Source organism: Phoenix dactylifera, chromosome 8 (assembly GCF_051530095.1).
Source record: "Phoenix dactylifera cultivar Ajwa chromosome 8, Ajwa_hap1_PhDact_Kaust_v1.1, whole genome shotgun sequence".
Classification (NCBI taxonomy): Eukaryota; Viridiplantae; Streptophyta; class Magnoliopsida; order Arecales; family Arecaceae; genus Phoenix; species Phoenix dactylifera.
In genome coordinates, this window is record NC_143197.1 from 27,898,252 (window position 1) to 27,912,929 (window position 14,678).

The 14,678-nt window shown below is 38.0% G+C and overlaps 1 long non-coding RNA gene across 1 annotated transcript; it reads right to left on the reverse strand.

Annotated features, from left to right (window-relative positions):
- Window positions 1-7,068: 7,068 nt before the first annotated feature.
- On the reverse strand, window positions 7,069-11,233 carry LOC103716695 (uncharacterized). Its single transcript, XR_605570.6, has 2 exons — window positions 7,926-11,233; window positions 7,069-7,513 (listed from the first exon to the last, which is right to left on the reverse strand). It is a non-coding gene; the product is annotated as an uncharacterized LOC103716695 (long non-coding RNA).
- Between the last annotated feature and the right edge of the window lie 3,445 nt (window positions 11,234-14,678).

A 14,678-nucleotide genomic window follows, 5' to 3' on the forward strand; every position in this document is an offset into this window, starting at 1 on the left:
GATAACTCCAAGTTGAATTTAGAGTCCAAGCTGTTAGATGGGCGGTTTATGGATCTGTGATTAGAATCATGGAATATAGGTGGGAGCAGTATCCTCGAAGTTGCCCTGTGTCATTGTCTGTTCTTTTGTTATTCCTAGTCCAAGGATGGATATATGAGACTACCAATCAACCTTATGCAAAGGAAATACATCGACTCTTTGATCATGTGGGAGGAGGCACTCTTAGTTAAGCATCTTCATTTCATAAATCACTTTTAGATGCTACTAGGACTGCAAGTAGGTCGGATTGGATCGAGGATAAGCACAACATAAATCCAATTGATCTTTAAATCAAGTCTAGAAGTTGAATCCAAACTTAATCCAATTCCATCTGTGGTGGATCTGTTCGAGTATACATTAATTTTATCAGTCCATCATATTTTTCATGAAATTAGGTTTAACAATAATCCTAACACAAACTATAATAACTATATATAAATTGGTTACCTAGTTATATCATTGCATATTATATAATAAAATAATAGCATTAAGTCCTTTGAAATATGGTCCTCAAGCATAGCAAAATAACTTGTTAAATACTCGTTTTCAACGTGAAACCTTACTTTTTCTAATATCCAATAATATTGGTGTGAGTATAGAGATTGGTTTTGGGTTTGGATTTTGAATCTAGTAAATATATTTTGGATTAGATATGAATATGGCCAAATCCAGCCTGCTAGCACCCCCAATTACAGCTATTAGAATAACACCTAAGCTTAGTGCTAGTTTAAACCAGCTATTAAGATGGCTTTTGAATTACTAATGGCTAACTTATTTCCACGGCTGCCTTTAGATTGGCAATTGAGTCGGTTATATATGCTTTGCATAAGCTAAGCTAGTTTCCTTAGTAGAACAAGCCTGCTTGCAGGATCTTAAGTTGAGCCTGTGCTATTCATGAACATACGGTTCTTTTTCTATGCATCAGCTTAGTTACACGTGATGATGGTATTCACATCACTGCAGGTACTGCAATTGCATCAACACATTGTTCAACGGCAGATGTCCAACTTAATGTGCATGCCGGCATAATCTAGATGACGCTTCCATTTAAGAAAGTAGATGGTCATGTATTCAGCCAAAGCAATTTTAGGGTAACTCGAAGATATCGCTAAGGAAAAGTCACTTAGGTGTCTTGCACCAATAACTTTGCTTCATTAAGCCAACCATGATTCTTTACGGTGCGCCAGTGCAGAGTTCTGTGCAACCTCTGATAAATGTCATCAAAATATGGATTGGTAATCAAATAAGAAGGTCCACAAGTGCATATCATGCCATCAAACAATGTGCACCGTGTATGGCACAAAACACACTCATGGACTAATTTGTTTGATGGTTGTCCATCTTCTGATGATGGCTATTGAGAGCTACACAATACTTTATGATGTAGCCCATGCGTCGTAGAGAACCTGTGCTTGACAAAAGCACACTTCGCGATGTCAGGGAATATACCACACCACCCGGAGTGACTGGAATGGTATGCTTTACTTAAATCTTTTTTGTCCATCTAGCACTTTGGTTTTGCTAAAATAGAACGAGAATCGGACGTGTGATTACTGAGGCTGATTCAAAAGGATGGCTATCCGTATGCTTCTCCTGGTCTGCTTGTGGATAAAGATGACAAACAACAAAAGTGTGTGTATATATATATATATGTCGTTATGAAAGACAGACGAAAGTTCTTTGCAGTCCATCAGAAATCCAAAACCTCGTTCTCGCTCCAAAGTAGCCATTTCCAAAGACCAAACACAACCGTATCCTCTTGTTTTACGCCAAAATCTGTAAACTTCAATGAAATTGTCCGGTTCTTAGGGGGTTGCACCAAAGGCATACCCTCTTCCAAGTTTATATGCAAAGCCAAGTAACGAAACTTCTCTAGCTTTGGAACATCCCAAGCCAAGTCCCAAAATGGGTAACTCCCTGACATGCCCTTGCTCCAATTCCTCAACTGAGGGTGTACTGGTACTGAGATCAGATGGGAGCCTTCTCAAGCTCAAGAAGGGAGTCCATGCACGTGTGGTCATGGAAGCTCATGCTGGCCATAGGTTGGTACGTTGCTGCTCTGACCGGACAGTCGTGATGGGCTCCGTTCAGCTCGAGAGCAACCGGCTCTACTTCTTGGTGCCCGAGGGCTCCGAGAGATGCCAAGAGACCTACGAGAAGTTCTGGCGGGTGGGAGAGTCCAAGGGGTTGATGCCGCAGAAGAGAAGAAAGGAGGGAAACGATGGAGTAATGCATCTGGGCCAGGCTTGGGTGCCTGAGGCTACCGAGCTGAAGAAATATCCTTGGGAGCCAGCGTTGAAGACTATAGAAGAGGTTACCTCGCAATCATTGAGCGACCATGCACAGGAGTCTTTTCCAGCGGTAAAAGTGAATTAATTCACCGAGGAATCCGAAGCTTCTTTTCTGCAGCAGTTTCATTGATCTTTTGTTGCACCTTTAGCAAGGTTATATGATTAGATGGTGGATTTGACTCCATTCTTCTTGCCAAGAATGTGGCAGTGCATACTCGACATTACTCTGAAAGACCAGAAATGGGGGTGGAACCTTTTTTCCATCTTCCGTCGTCATTTTGAGAGGAATGTGGAATCTTTGCTTCGGCCTATTTTCAATATTTTCAGCCTTCATCAGTTTCGATTTCTTTGTATTATCTTGTAACTTACTTAATTTCTTCTGTTTAGTTTGTTTTCCTGTTCTTACCAAGTATTGATCAAATCAGATTTATATATGGAGAGAGATAACATTACTTAGATAAATTGAAAAGTCTATTTTGCTTATTTGTACTACATAAAATCACACTCCAATCCCTGCCAAGCTAGGCCCGATGAACTTAATTTGGATTGTCGTGGAAGATAATAATAGCCGCTCTAATGATTTTGGGAGTCATCATGCCCCTCTTTTAGAAATTAAAGATTCTAGATTTAAATTTGGGTGATGTATCTCCTGATGTGGGAATCTTAATAATTATAGTACGAATAGACCTCCCACTCGTTCTCTCTCTAAATAAAATTAAAAAAATAAAATAGCCACTCTATAACTTACCTTTTTTCGATTTTTTATAAATTCTAGATTTATACAATAGAGACCTCCCTCGCGTACTATTATCTATTTATCTTCATTTCAAAAAATTATAAAGAATTGCATATTTTTTTCTTGCAAAAAGTTTGCTTTTCCAGAAATTTAGTGGCTGCCCTACCATTGTGAGTTGCAAATCGGGATCCTTCGTACTAGAATAGGTGTGCTAATATACTGTGATAAGTCTAATATATTGACTAAAAACTAAATATCTTTTAAACACAAAAATCTCAGATACCAAGTTGAGTTTGGTGATTGTATGTGAGGCTTGAGAACCATTTCATCTTTGTTGAAGAGACTTAGGGGTTTAATTTGGAGCGATGCATAGTTCACCCTTCATTTATTTCCGGCCAGCTTAGCAGCATGTTGTTTTGCTAACCTAATCTTATATACTTTACTCCTAATTACAAAACAACTGCCATCACTTTTATATAACGCATAACTAAAATCCCTCAAAAACTTTTTCAAGAAAAATTCAAGTCTTAAATCTACTTGTATATTAAAACAAAACTACAATAAATAAATTGGCAAGGGCACAAAAACATGGATTTCTCTGTCCAAAGGTAAAGATATCAAGCTCAAATTGGATGAAGATATAGGGTGGATAAAGGATCTCCGACAAGCTCTAGAGATATCTTCCCGCTAAACAATGAAAGAGAAGAAGTGAAGAAAAAAACATCCAGATCATGCTCTTACAAAAACTTATGCTCCTTCTTTTGTTTTTATTCTTTTTAAATATAATAAATATAATTTTTGATAGAGGTTGCATTGCTTAACCCATTTGACTCATTTAACTTGATTCAAGTCATTATAGATTGTATTTGGTTACCTGTTTAATAAGGTAAGCAAATCCAGGCTTAGATTTTGATCACTTAATAAAAAGGTTACGTTTGCATGAACAGATTTTTGACCTATTCTGTATCTGACCCGACCCATACCTGGTTTGAGCAAATATGATTGTCATCCCTAATTACTACTAGGCTACCAGAATGGGAAGATGAGCATCATGGTGGTGCGAGGCTCACACAACTGCTGCCACATGTTCATGCTTGATTGAGTGATAGGGAGAGGCCGCATGTTACAATAAAACTAGTAGTTAATAGATAGTGGTATTTCCCAATGTTAAATTTTCTATTCACAAAATAATAAAATATTATGTATTTTGTTATATTTAATAATTATATTATAATTTATTATTTTAGAAATAATAAAACTAGTACTAGTTATATTTTTTCCCTCTGGAACAAAGCAATAAATTAGCCACAAAAGTTGAAATGCTTCAGCAATATCAACAGCATTATCTCAGGACAGAATATTTTGGAAATTGGACTGGTGGTAATCAATCTCCAGCCATATCTCCCACCTTCACCCTTATTTCAAAGACAGAGACAGGCCACCACATCCTGTCTCTTTGGGCCCATCTCCCTTGATAGCCGTATGGCGGGCAGCCTGACTTCATACAAAGACAGATCTCACACACTCGGAACCACTGCTTAACCCTCTGCTCCATGGACTGGAAATCCTCTTATATGACCCAAGTTGGAATTCCCCGGTCCATTAATGAAAGCCCTCCCACCTGCTTTGCCCAACCAATCAAATGCTTCGCAATGGATAAGTGACATGTCTTTTTCAACTCATTCCCTAAAACCATACACTTAATTTCAGGAAACTTCCGGCTTCAAGTGGCACATATATCGAAAACTTTTGAAAACCCACGGCAGCACCTGCTCATACAGTGTCTGTTCTTGCACAGGCATTAAACTCAGTTCTACCAACACATATATCTATGCTTACGCATCAGCCTCATGATGGCTTAGCTCTCCTTTTATTGATTGCTGTAAGAGATTCTTTGTCTATACTTCATTCCATGTAGAAGAGACGCCATGGGGACTGGTATTTGGTGAAGTTTCTTTGTTGCTTTGTTGGTTTCTTTTCTTAAGCTTCTAGTTATAAAATCGTATTATACATTACCTTTTTTTTTTTGTTTTGAGGAATAACGGAGGATGCATTCTTTTATTAATCAATGTAGAATGTAGAAAGCTGGGAAGAGAGAAATAAGGACATGAGGTTTTACTGAAGTTTAAGAAAACACCCATCAGATAACGACTCAGTTCGCTAGATGGAGCCTGAGCGACAACACCAACCCTCAACATACAATGTCAATCCTCAACTACCACATCAGCTTTGTGAACAGAGCATTGCTATGACAGGAAATTTTTTTTTTTTTTTTTGAGGGAAGGGGAGGCTGAGCCGCCCAATTTATTGAATCTGTAAGTGAAGTATAAATGCACAATGCGAATGCAAAAGGAGAATAAGTGACAATCAATGAGAAAAAGTAGATGAAATAGCAAGTAATATGATGAAGAGAAGATCGCACCCGACTGATGGTTGGGAGTTAAGTTCAACTTCATGTTGGTAGTAATACTCTTAACAAAATCTTTCAACTATTCTTTTTAGCTTATAGTTAAGAAATATTTATATATTAATAAAATCTTGCCAACTAGTCTTAGTTCAGCTTGTTCGAAGTTGGAAGAATTTATATATTATTATAACTTTACCAGCCAATCTTAGCTTAGCTTGTTAGAATCCCCTTCCACTTAGGCAAGATCGAGATTTTGAATCTTGGTAGCGACATCTCCATCATACTTTCCGAAAAATAATTATAAGTAAAGACGCACATCTTGTGCTAAGCTGGGTGCATGATAAACAAGGCCCGCATGTCTGCTCTTTTGAGACTTGTGCTCACCTTATTCCTTAAGCTTACTTCGACTGGATCATGGTTTAAATTTAAATACGTGGATTTGGAAAAAAGGAAATCTCCTGTATCTCCCATGAGGAAAACTTTTGCAGAGAATAAAGGAGGTTCCATAGAATCAAATCTTCGTAGCTGCCTCCAGAATACACCGTCTCTCCAAATGCAAAACACTTTAATATGCTGATTAGTTGTCCTGAAGGTTCAAGCAGTGCTCTTTTGCGTTGCGTGTGGCCCAACGAACTTTGATATCTCTCCCAGTTCTGGAGAAAATTACAAGTTGCAAGCAGTTGAATTGTGGACTAATCTGCAGGGATTTCATTTCATGACCAACCTCAACATTCGAGCAGAGAGATTTGTAAATGGGTTCTATGAGAACTTAAGGAGCAGAAGGCAGGAGGCTCACTGGAAACCAAGCCAAAGGTTCTACCAAACTCAGAGATGTCGCTGTTGAAAGCAAGCTAGCGCACCACTCGATAACATCCAGAAGCTATTAGTAGCTATCACTGCAGAAGATAAGTTGATGGAGTACCCGACGTTCTAGTACCCCGGACGTGATTATTTGCATTTATTCAGGTGAAATGTGGTTCCATTTAGATCAAATTTAATCTAGTCCCACTTAGCCATCCAATCTATCTCTAAACGAGTTTCTTACCACCAGGATGAAAATGTAGAGCTTTTACAGATCTCAGAACTTATTATTCATATACAAGCACCATGATACCTGAAAATAACTGTTATAACCATTTGAACAGTAAGTCATGTTTGAGATTTGCAGAACTTCTACATATTAAATGAATAGGAAAAAAGGTGAGATTAAAGAACCCAAGTTTGAGACACAATTGTTCGCATGACATCTGGCTCGAAAAACAGTGCACAATGAGTGGGGGAGTTTGATAGAATTCTAGTTTAGATGATATCACCTGAAAATACTCTTGCCGAGCCCCTGAATGGGTTATAATATATAGCTGAAAAAAACCCATGGACTGTAAACGTAGAAAATCCTTAAAGTACAAGGCAAAACATGGGCTAATAAACCCTCCTCTTCCAGAGAAGCTTCCATATATAAATGGCATGCCTTTTATATAGGCACCCTATCTCCACCAGGCTTTTCATAGAGACCTCATCCATACTTGGCAGTCCCTTACCCTAAATGACCCCATTTCTTATCTAAAAAGCAGAATAGTAGAATACAAAACATGGTCTCCAAGAAACTAAGCTAATCTCTTTTCAATTAGACAGACACCCAACAGCATACTGCAATTAAAAAATATACTTGTACACGGGCTTTAAAGGGAACCTGATACATTATACAGCACGTACTCTCAGCATAAAGTAAAATAACCTGTTGATCTGTACTTTCACCACATAATTTACACAAGAAATCAACCCTTTGTGTTCTCAACTTTCAAGGCAATGTTCAAGAGAGAGCAATGGCAAGTGAGGGGCGCATCGGCAGGAGTGCATCCATGTATAGATATGTGAAAGAAAAGCATTTTTCATCAAATCTCAAAGAACTTTACGCAGCATAGGTATCAGCCAAAAAACAAGGGAATCAGCTCAAGATCAACAAAGTCATAGCCCTGAGGTGATGGTACTTTCACTGTAGATTAGAGCAGTAACTCGGTCCTTCCTCAACCTTTTCCAGACCTGCAGTTGAAGAAATACTAATGTTGGACCTTTAAAAAGCCTACAAAGGTGAGACTAAAATAAAAAAGAGAGCACTTGTTTAGATGACTTCTAGCCCGGAAAAGCCCCAACCCCCTTCTTCTCTTCCCACCCTCTTCAAAACACACATATCCAAGGCTTCTCTTCCCACCCTCTTCAAAACACCCATATCCAAGGCTTCTCTTCCCACCCTCTTCAACACAAATTTTCAGGGTGGGACAGATACAAGAAGTGGCTGCCAGTTTCTATTTTGAAATCCGAAAATAGAGGGGGAATTGAGGGTTCCCCACATATGTTACTATAAAAGAAATGCAAAAAAGGTCACTAGCAACAAAAGTAGAGAATACTTCAATAAATTTCTAGTTCCAAGCTACCACAGTCCTATGTCACTTACAACAAAATAAAGACGCGAAACACACCCAGGTGGGGAAGCAAGACTTCTTTTTAAACTCTTTGCTGACTTCCTGGGAGGTTGCCTGTGAGCTTGACTGAGATTAGAGAAGAGTATAATATCATTCCTTTAATAAGAAATAGGGTATTCCAGAGAGAGCCTGTAGAAAGAATTGGATTCATGCTATACATAACTTCGAACAAAAGGCATGTAATTAGAATCCATAAAGTTAAGAATCAGCTGGACCCTCCAGTAAAAATGAGTAAGATCTTTGGGTTTCTTCTTGTGGCAAAGGAAAAGAGAGTCACCAACCACTTGTTAACCTTCTTAGTCCTTGGATGCCTAATCCAGGAACCTAGTTCCTCTTGTAAGATCTCATTTTACATCTCTCTCTCTCTCTCTCTCTCTCTCTCTCTCTCTCTCTCTCCTTGTAATACATTTTCTTTCCCTCCTCCTTGTAAATGTCTTTTCTTCTGGGGCAACTGATGACATGATGTTAGATACATTGGAAAAAACATCCACCAACAGAAGCTAGTTACTTCAGAAGAGAGGATGAAGAAAAGAGGCACCAAAGTAGGCAATAGAATATGATAAAACACTAAATCAATAGAGTACTGAGAAAAAGAGAAGCAGGCGCGATTTGCATGGAAGAAAGAAAAAACGGAAGGTTTCAAAGAGGAGAAAGAGGGAGCTCCCTTCAGTCCAAGCATGGAATGGAAAGGAAGGAATAGCTCCCGCATCATTCACTCATTCACATAGTAGCACAAAAGTTCTTCCGTTTCTGTTGGTGAGCTCGAGTAAAGTGGTGCTATAATTTCTACTGAGTGTTTGAGTGAATGAGTCGGCAGCTGATTCCAACCCCAGAACCATCCGTGACTGGACTGAAGGAAGCTCTCTCCAACCCATTTCTCAATTCCTCCAATGGAGGAAAGAAATAAGAAATAAAAATGCTCGCTCTCTCAAAAAAAAAAAAAGAAAAAAAGAAAAGAAAAGAAAAGAAGAAGAGGAAGAAGTTGTATAAAAGAGAACATGTAATGTGAGCTATGAGTATTACTTGCATAAGTTCTAATCAATCAACTTTTTCCTCTTGATGCCGATTGTAAATTTACCTACCAAAATAAGTTTCAACTAAAGTAAACATATCAGTAACAAAATGTCTTTCTTTACGCAATTAAATGAAAACTAAGAGAAAGATAAGGATTTCACCACTGCAGAATATATAGCATCCGAATCAGACACCATGCAACAATAGCATGCCAAGAACTACTACATGATATTATTCCATTTTTTTTTGTTTTGAGAAAAGAGATCATTTCATTTAAGACTTTGTCATAAAGGAAACACTCCTTTCATGATCCTGAGCACCTGAGAAATATGGGTGATGTCGCCACCAGGGTTTGTATCCTAGACCTCTTCCAAGTAGAGAGGAAAGCCAACCATCTACGCTAAAGCTGGTAGACCATGATCCAAAGCACCTGAGCCTTGTAGAAAAAGTCATCATGATCTCTCAAAAATATAACATGTCAACGCCTTATTGTTGATCGCAAGTTCATATACAATAGCAGTTCTAAAAACAGATGATATACAATAACTCAAAAAGTTGAAAAGGCTGAAGCCCAAAAACATAGAAGAAGAAATGATCAATCTTCGAGCACGATTCTAACTTCAATCTATTGTTCAAGTAGTTATTCAAAGATAGAAGTTCAAACCCTAACCAACAAAATTTCCGACAAATATAAGATAGATTGCCAACCTACATCTTCTATACCTTGAATGGCAAATTAAAAATACAAGAGTCCAGCAGCTATTCTCTCATTTGGTTGGCACCTCCCCACTAAGGGCTAGCCTTGGAGCAGGTCTAGGTTTCAAATCCTCGGTGCTGCTCAAAAGAAATAAAAAAACTCAAGAGAAGACGTGTTCACCTTGGAACCACATAGAAATAACATATCAAACTCTTTAAGTGTAGGTCAACATAATCTTAACAAAAATATGTAAAAGGAGCTCGACCCTTTTTCTCCGAGGGAAGAAAGAGTGGAACAACTAGACAGTCCATATATTTGACAGATAACAGAAGATCATGATCCCTTGCGAGAGATCTTTCAACAATCTTCCAACCACATACACAAACAGAAGAAAAAAATCACAAAGCAAAGTAGATGAACTTGAAGCTAAACAAGTCTTTGTGAGCGGGGGGACAGAGAAAGAGAGAGGAGAGAGAGGAGAGAGAGAGAGAGAGAGAGGAGAGAGGGGAGGGGGGAGAGGGAGAGCAAGGGAGGGAGGGATCTTGCCATTTTCTTGGAGGTGAGATAAACCTCCAAAGAAACCTTGATCTCAGATGGTCTAAATGGTTGGTGGCTGCTGTTCGGCCCCCTCTCCGCCAAACCCTAATTCCCATTTCACGCCAAGCAGAGCTGCATATATAGAGGGAAAAAGAAGAAAGAACCAGAGCATCTACATAGATAAACTTCTAAAATTGCAAAGAAAAAAGAGCTATTATAGGATATGCCAGGAAATAAAGATTCTTTCCATTTTAAAACCCTTCTGAATACCAAATATTCCAACAAGGCCGATTCTTATAATACTCTTATAAAGGGCTATAGTTTTAAAGCTTCGTGGTACACCTCCAATAATTCTTATAAAACCAGATATCGACCTGCAGTATAGCTAAAAGAGAGAGAGATTACAGAAAGGAAAGAGAGCAAAAAAGAAGAGAATATAAACACACAAGACCCATACCACATGCCAGTCCAAAAGAACCAGGTAGCAAAACAAAGACAACACAGTCTACAGTAACCAAATCAAAGATAAAAGAGCTTAGAGAATTTTTTTCTCTTGGCCTGTTACTGCCCAAACAGGGAAAAACCCACATACAATATGAGAAACAGAAGAGAGGTAGGAAGTCTATAAATAAGAGAGAAGAGATCGTCGGTTCAGTTCATGGGAGTTAGAGACGAGGAAAGCGACCGGAGGCCGCTGCCAAATCTAAGCACAGGTAAAAGCGATTCAACTGAGGGGATCTCTCGAGTTATCTAATCTTTGGAGCAGATCTAACGGAGATGGGGGGTTCCCAAAAAGTCCAAAGCTATGTTCACAAACGCTTTGAATACGAGCGCAGGGAAAGCTCAGTGGGTGTACCGCCCCTTTGACTGCCTTTTCTCTCCGGAATGGGCGGGTTAAACAGTACTAAGTGGAGTTTGCCTCAACGCCTGGGCCCAGAGAACCCAGAGCGAAGTGGAGACCGAAGTGGATGGTGAGAGAAGGAAGAAGGTTGTAGCCTTTTAAGCCTATGGAACTTTGAGACTGATCACCATGTGAAAGAAAGGGTGTGGTCACAGATTTTTTCCACACTTGCTCGGGTTTATGGACTGAACGTGATAACGTTGTCTCTTTTATCCACCTCTATACCTCTGGGCAATAATGTTGCTGGGTTTCTTTTATGACCTTACTGTTTTTCTGGGGTCCGCGAGTCACCTGAGACGCACGGGGATGTCTCAATTTTATTGTGCTCGCTGAGCAACACCATGGTGGTTTGGGGCTCTCCCCTATTATAACCTTGGCAAAGGTTCAAGGAGTGAGTAGTGACACCAGTATTCTCTTCAGTTACATGCTCTTTAATTCTTCCTCGTTTATCTAAATAATCCTGGAGGCTAGTTGTGTTGTTGTTGTTGTTGTTGGATGAGGTGAGGGGTTGGGTAGATGTTGGCTTGATCTTTAGCTGTGATTGAAGGCCAAGCAAGTTTCAGATGTTTGGCCAAAAGGGATGTCCCGTCTCCCACATTGAAGATGGGAGTGCACTTGTCATTTAGAGATTGCACCCTTGATATCAAAAGAATAAACCTCCACCTTTCTTTGGTTATGTATCAGTACATCCACTTTTCATATAGCAGGTTAGTACTACACCAACACTCAAATGTATGGTAGAACACAAGGAGAGAGATAAATATGAGACTGCGCGCATAACTTTTAGATTTTTTTTTTTGAGGGGTAATATGAGACTGCCTGAAACTAGGTTGCTTTGTAGCACTTTATTTTGACTTAAAACATATATTAACACTTTCTTTATTTTGGATTTAGTTTATATTATATGTCTAACACCACCTTAATTAATCGTACCGAATATATTGTGTGTGTATGATATATGATTGTACCAGTTGAAACGATTTTTTTTTTTGTACATCAATGATCATTGATTTCATCTATGCTACCATAAAAAGCGAATGGTCAAGGATCAGCTATCCCTAGAGCATCACTAGTTTGAAAATTATCTTCCATATTTTTTTGTTTTTCGCATGCTACATTAATATCATGCACCACTAATATAAAAGCAAAAAAGTGTTGAAAGACCACAAATATATGATCCTTTTTTTTCCTGAAATCTCATCTTTCCATCAAACAATCCTTGAGGTAAGACTTTATGTCCCTATGGAGAAAGACTTGCATAATATTTTTCTTTTCTTTGTTATGCTACCAAATTTTTCGCTTACATCTACATGTAATCATATTCTTGCATATATGGATGAGAAAGTAAGGGAGTGAAGATGACGAACCAGCCAAGCAGCACATATACCCCATTTGCAAAACTAATGAATATGTGCAGGCTGCTATTTCTGAAATCTTCCTATGTTTCCAACGAAGGATAAAGAAAGCCTTGGGCAACTACACTTCTTGTCAAAAAAAAAAGAAGTACAGGACTGGAGATCAGTCCAAGTTTTTGCTTAGCGACAGGTAGTTCAGCATAAAAAGTGCCGTCGAAGGACACAACCATGGAGCTGTCATTAAGCTCCAGCACTTCATGGTTTGTCATGATCTCAGAATAAAGTAAATTTTTGAGACAGCTGACTGAGACACCTTGGATTGTGGATCCCCGGATTGGACCAAGTCATTTCACAATTAATTTATGCATACAAGAGAAGTTGATATGGAGCAAGATAAGTTGAGGTAATTCAGACGAAGAGAAGCAGATAGACGTCGATCATCGCTTAAAAATAGAAGTTAATGTGGAGCAAGGTGATTAACTCGAGCTGAAGAGATGTGAATATATGTGAGGACGTGCATTTAGTTCCATATCGATTATTCATTGGATAGATTTTAAATAGAATTAAAAAATTTATATAATACCATTTTGAGTGAGGTCTTAAATTATTACAAATGGTATCAAAGTGAATTACTCGATCCATAATTTATGTGGATAAAAGGACATTGCTGCATAGATCCATTAAGGCTGACCACTAGACGATTATGATATTCGTAATTAGATTTGAATAAATTTAAACCCTTAGCCTGATGAGGACGTCATGGCTTAAATGGAAAGAGTATGTGAGAACACATGCGGGCTTGTGTTTAGTCTCATGTCGGTTATTTGCTGGATAGATCTTGAATACTTATATAGGATCAAAAAATCTAAATAATACCTTTTAGCTATCTATTTTAGATGAGGTAATGGGTTGTTACAATGTAAACAATTTTGTTGACAATATTTTTAGATATAAATTATTCACAAACATGATGGTTGCTTTAGGCTAAGTTTGCTTATTTGAAAAACTAAGGAAAAAGAAAAGGAAAAAATTGTTCAAGGATGAGGAAAAATCTAGACAAATATGAAAAATTTGTTTCAGTAACTCATTGGTTTTCCTGCCCAAACGGCTAGAAAGTTTGACATTAATTTTTCAGGATTTTTTTTCTAGAAAACGAAACACATGCAATCTTGTTTGACCTTTTCTTTTGTTATGCATGAATTTAGCTATCACATAAAGGAAAGCATTTGCTTGCTAATTGCTATGATTTTAGGCATGTACTAACTCGGTTGTGAAGCTTTTTTAGACCTGCAACAAAATAATATTAAAGTTAGACCCCTTATGGCTTAGTTGGATATTTGTATAGAATTGGGCTGAAAATTTTACGAGATCTGGGAATTAGGTTGTCTATTTAAGCATTATCATGTATCAACCAACAATCATCCAATCCAAATCCTATGGGAAAGTTTTTTTTTTTCCTCCTTGCAGCCCAAAGGCCAGGTTCTAGGCTGGATTTAGAAAACTCTAATTAGAAAATGTAAGCTAGGTGGTCTATCAAGTTTGATTCGTACAGAATTTTCAGTCTGATTCTATAGGAACATCCAAACAAAACCTTGAAAATGTTGAAGCTGAGACTAGAATAAAAAGGAGAGAACTCTTGCCCCTCAAAAGGGTGGGCTAAACAAACTACGCTAGTGGAGTTGCCTGAAGAACTAAGCCACCTGGACTTAAGTCAAGGGATCATAAGGAAGAAGGTTATAATAGCTGTTTAAGCCGATCGAACTTGACTAGGCTTGTGAAACATGGCCCGGCCCACCAGGTTCCTTTTTCTTAGGACTCTAGCGACTTTAATTTTGATGGCAACTAAAATTCCACTTTAGTTTAGGCAGATAAAGAAAATTCTACCTAATTAAAGTCATAAAAATAAACAACTTCAAACAAATAGGAAAACTGAAAAGTGGTTGTACAAGATCATACCAAAAAAATTATGATACAAAATAAATAAGCAACTAAAAATATGATTTGATCGAAAAGAATAAAAAATTTTTTCAACCTGTTCAATTCAAATATCTTTAAATAAAATTTTAAAACATAAGAAAGTTGGCTGACATAGGGTTTAGATCTTTTTTTATTAATGAATCATAAAACTGAGTTATAAAGCTTTTATTTATACTAGTAAGGCTCGCACTTATGTAATTCGAATTTGATTCTTCTTCTAATTAAAAGGGTTATGCTTTTCTAA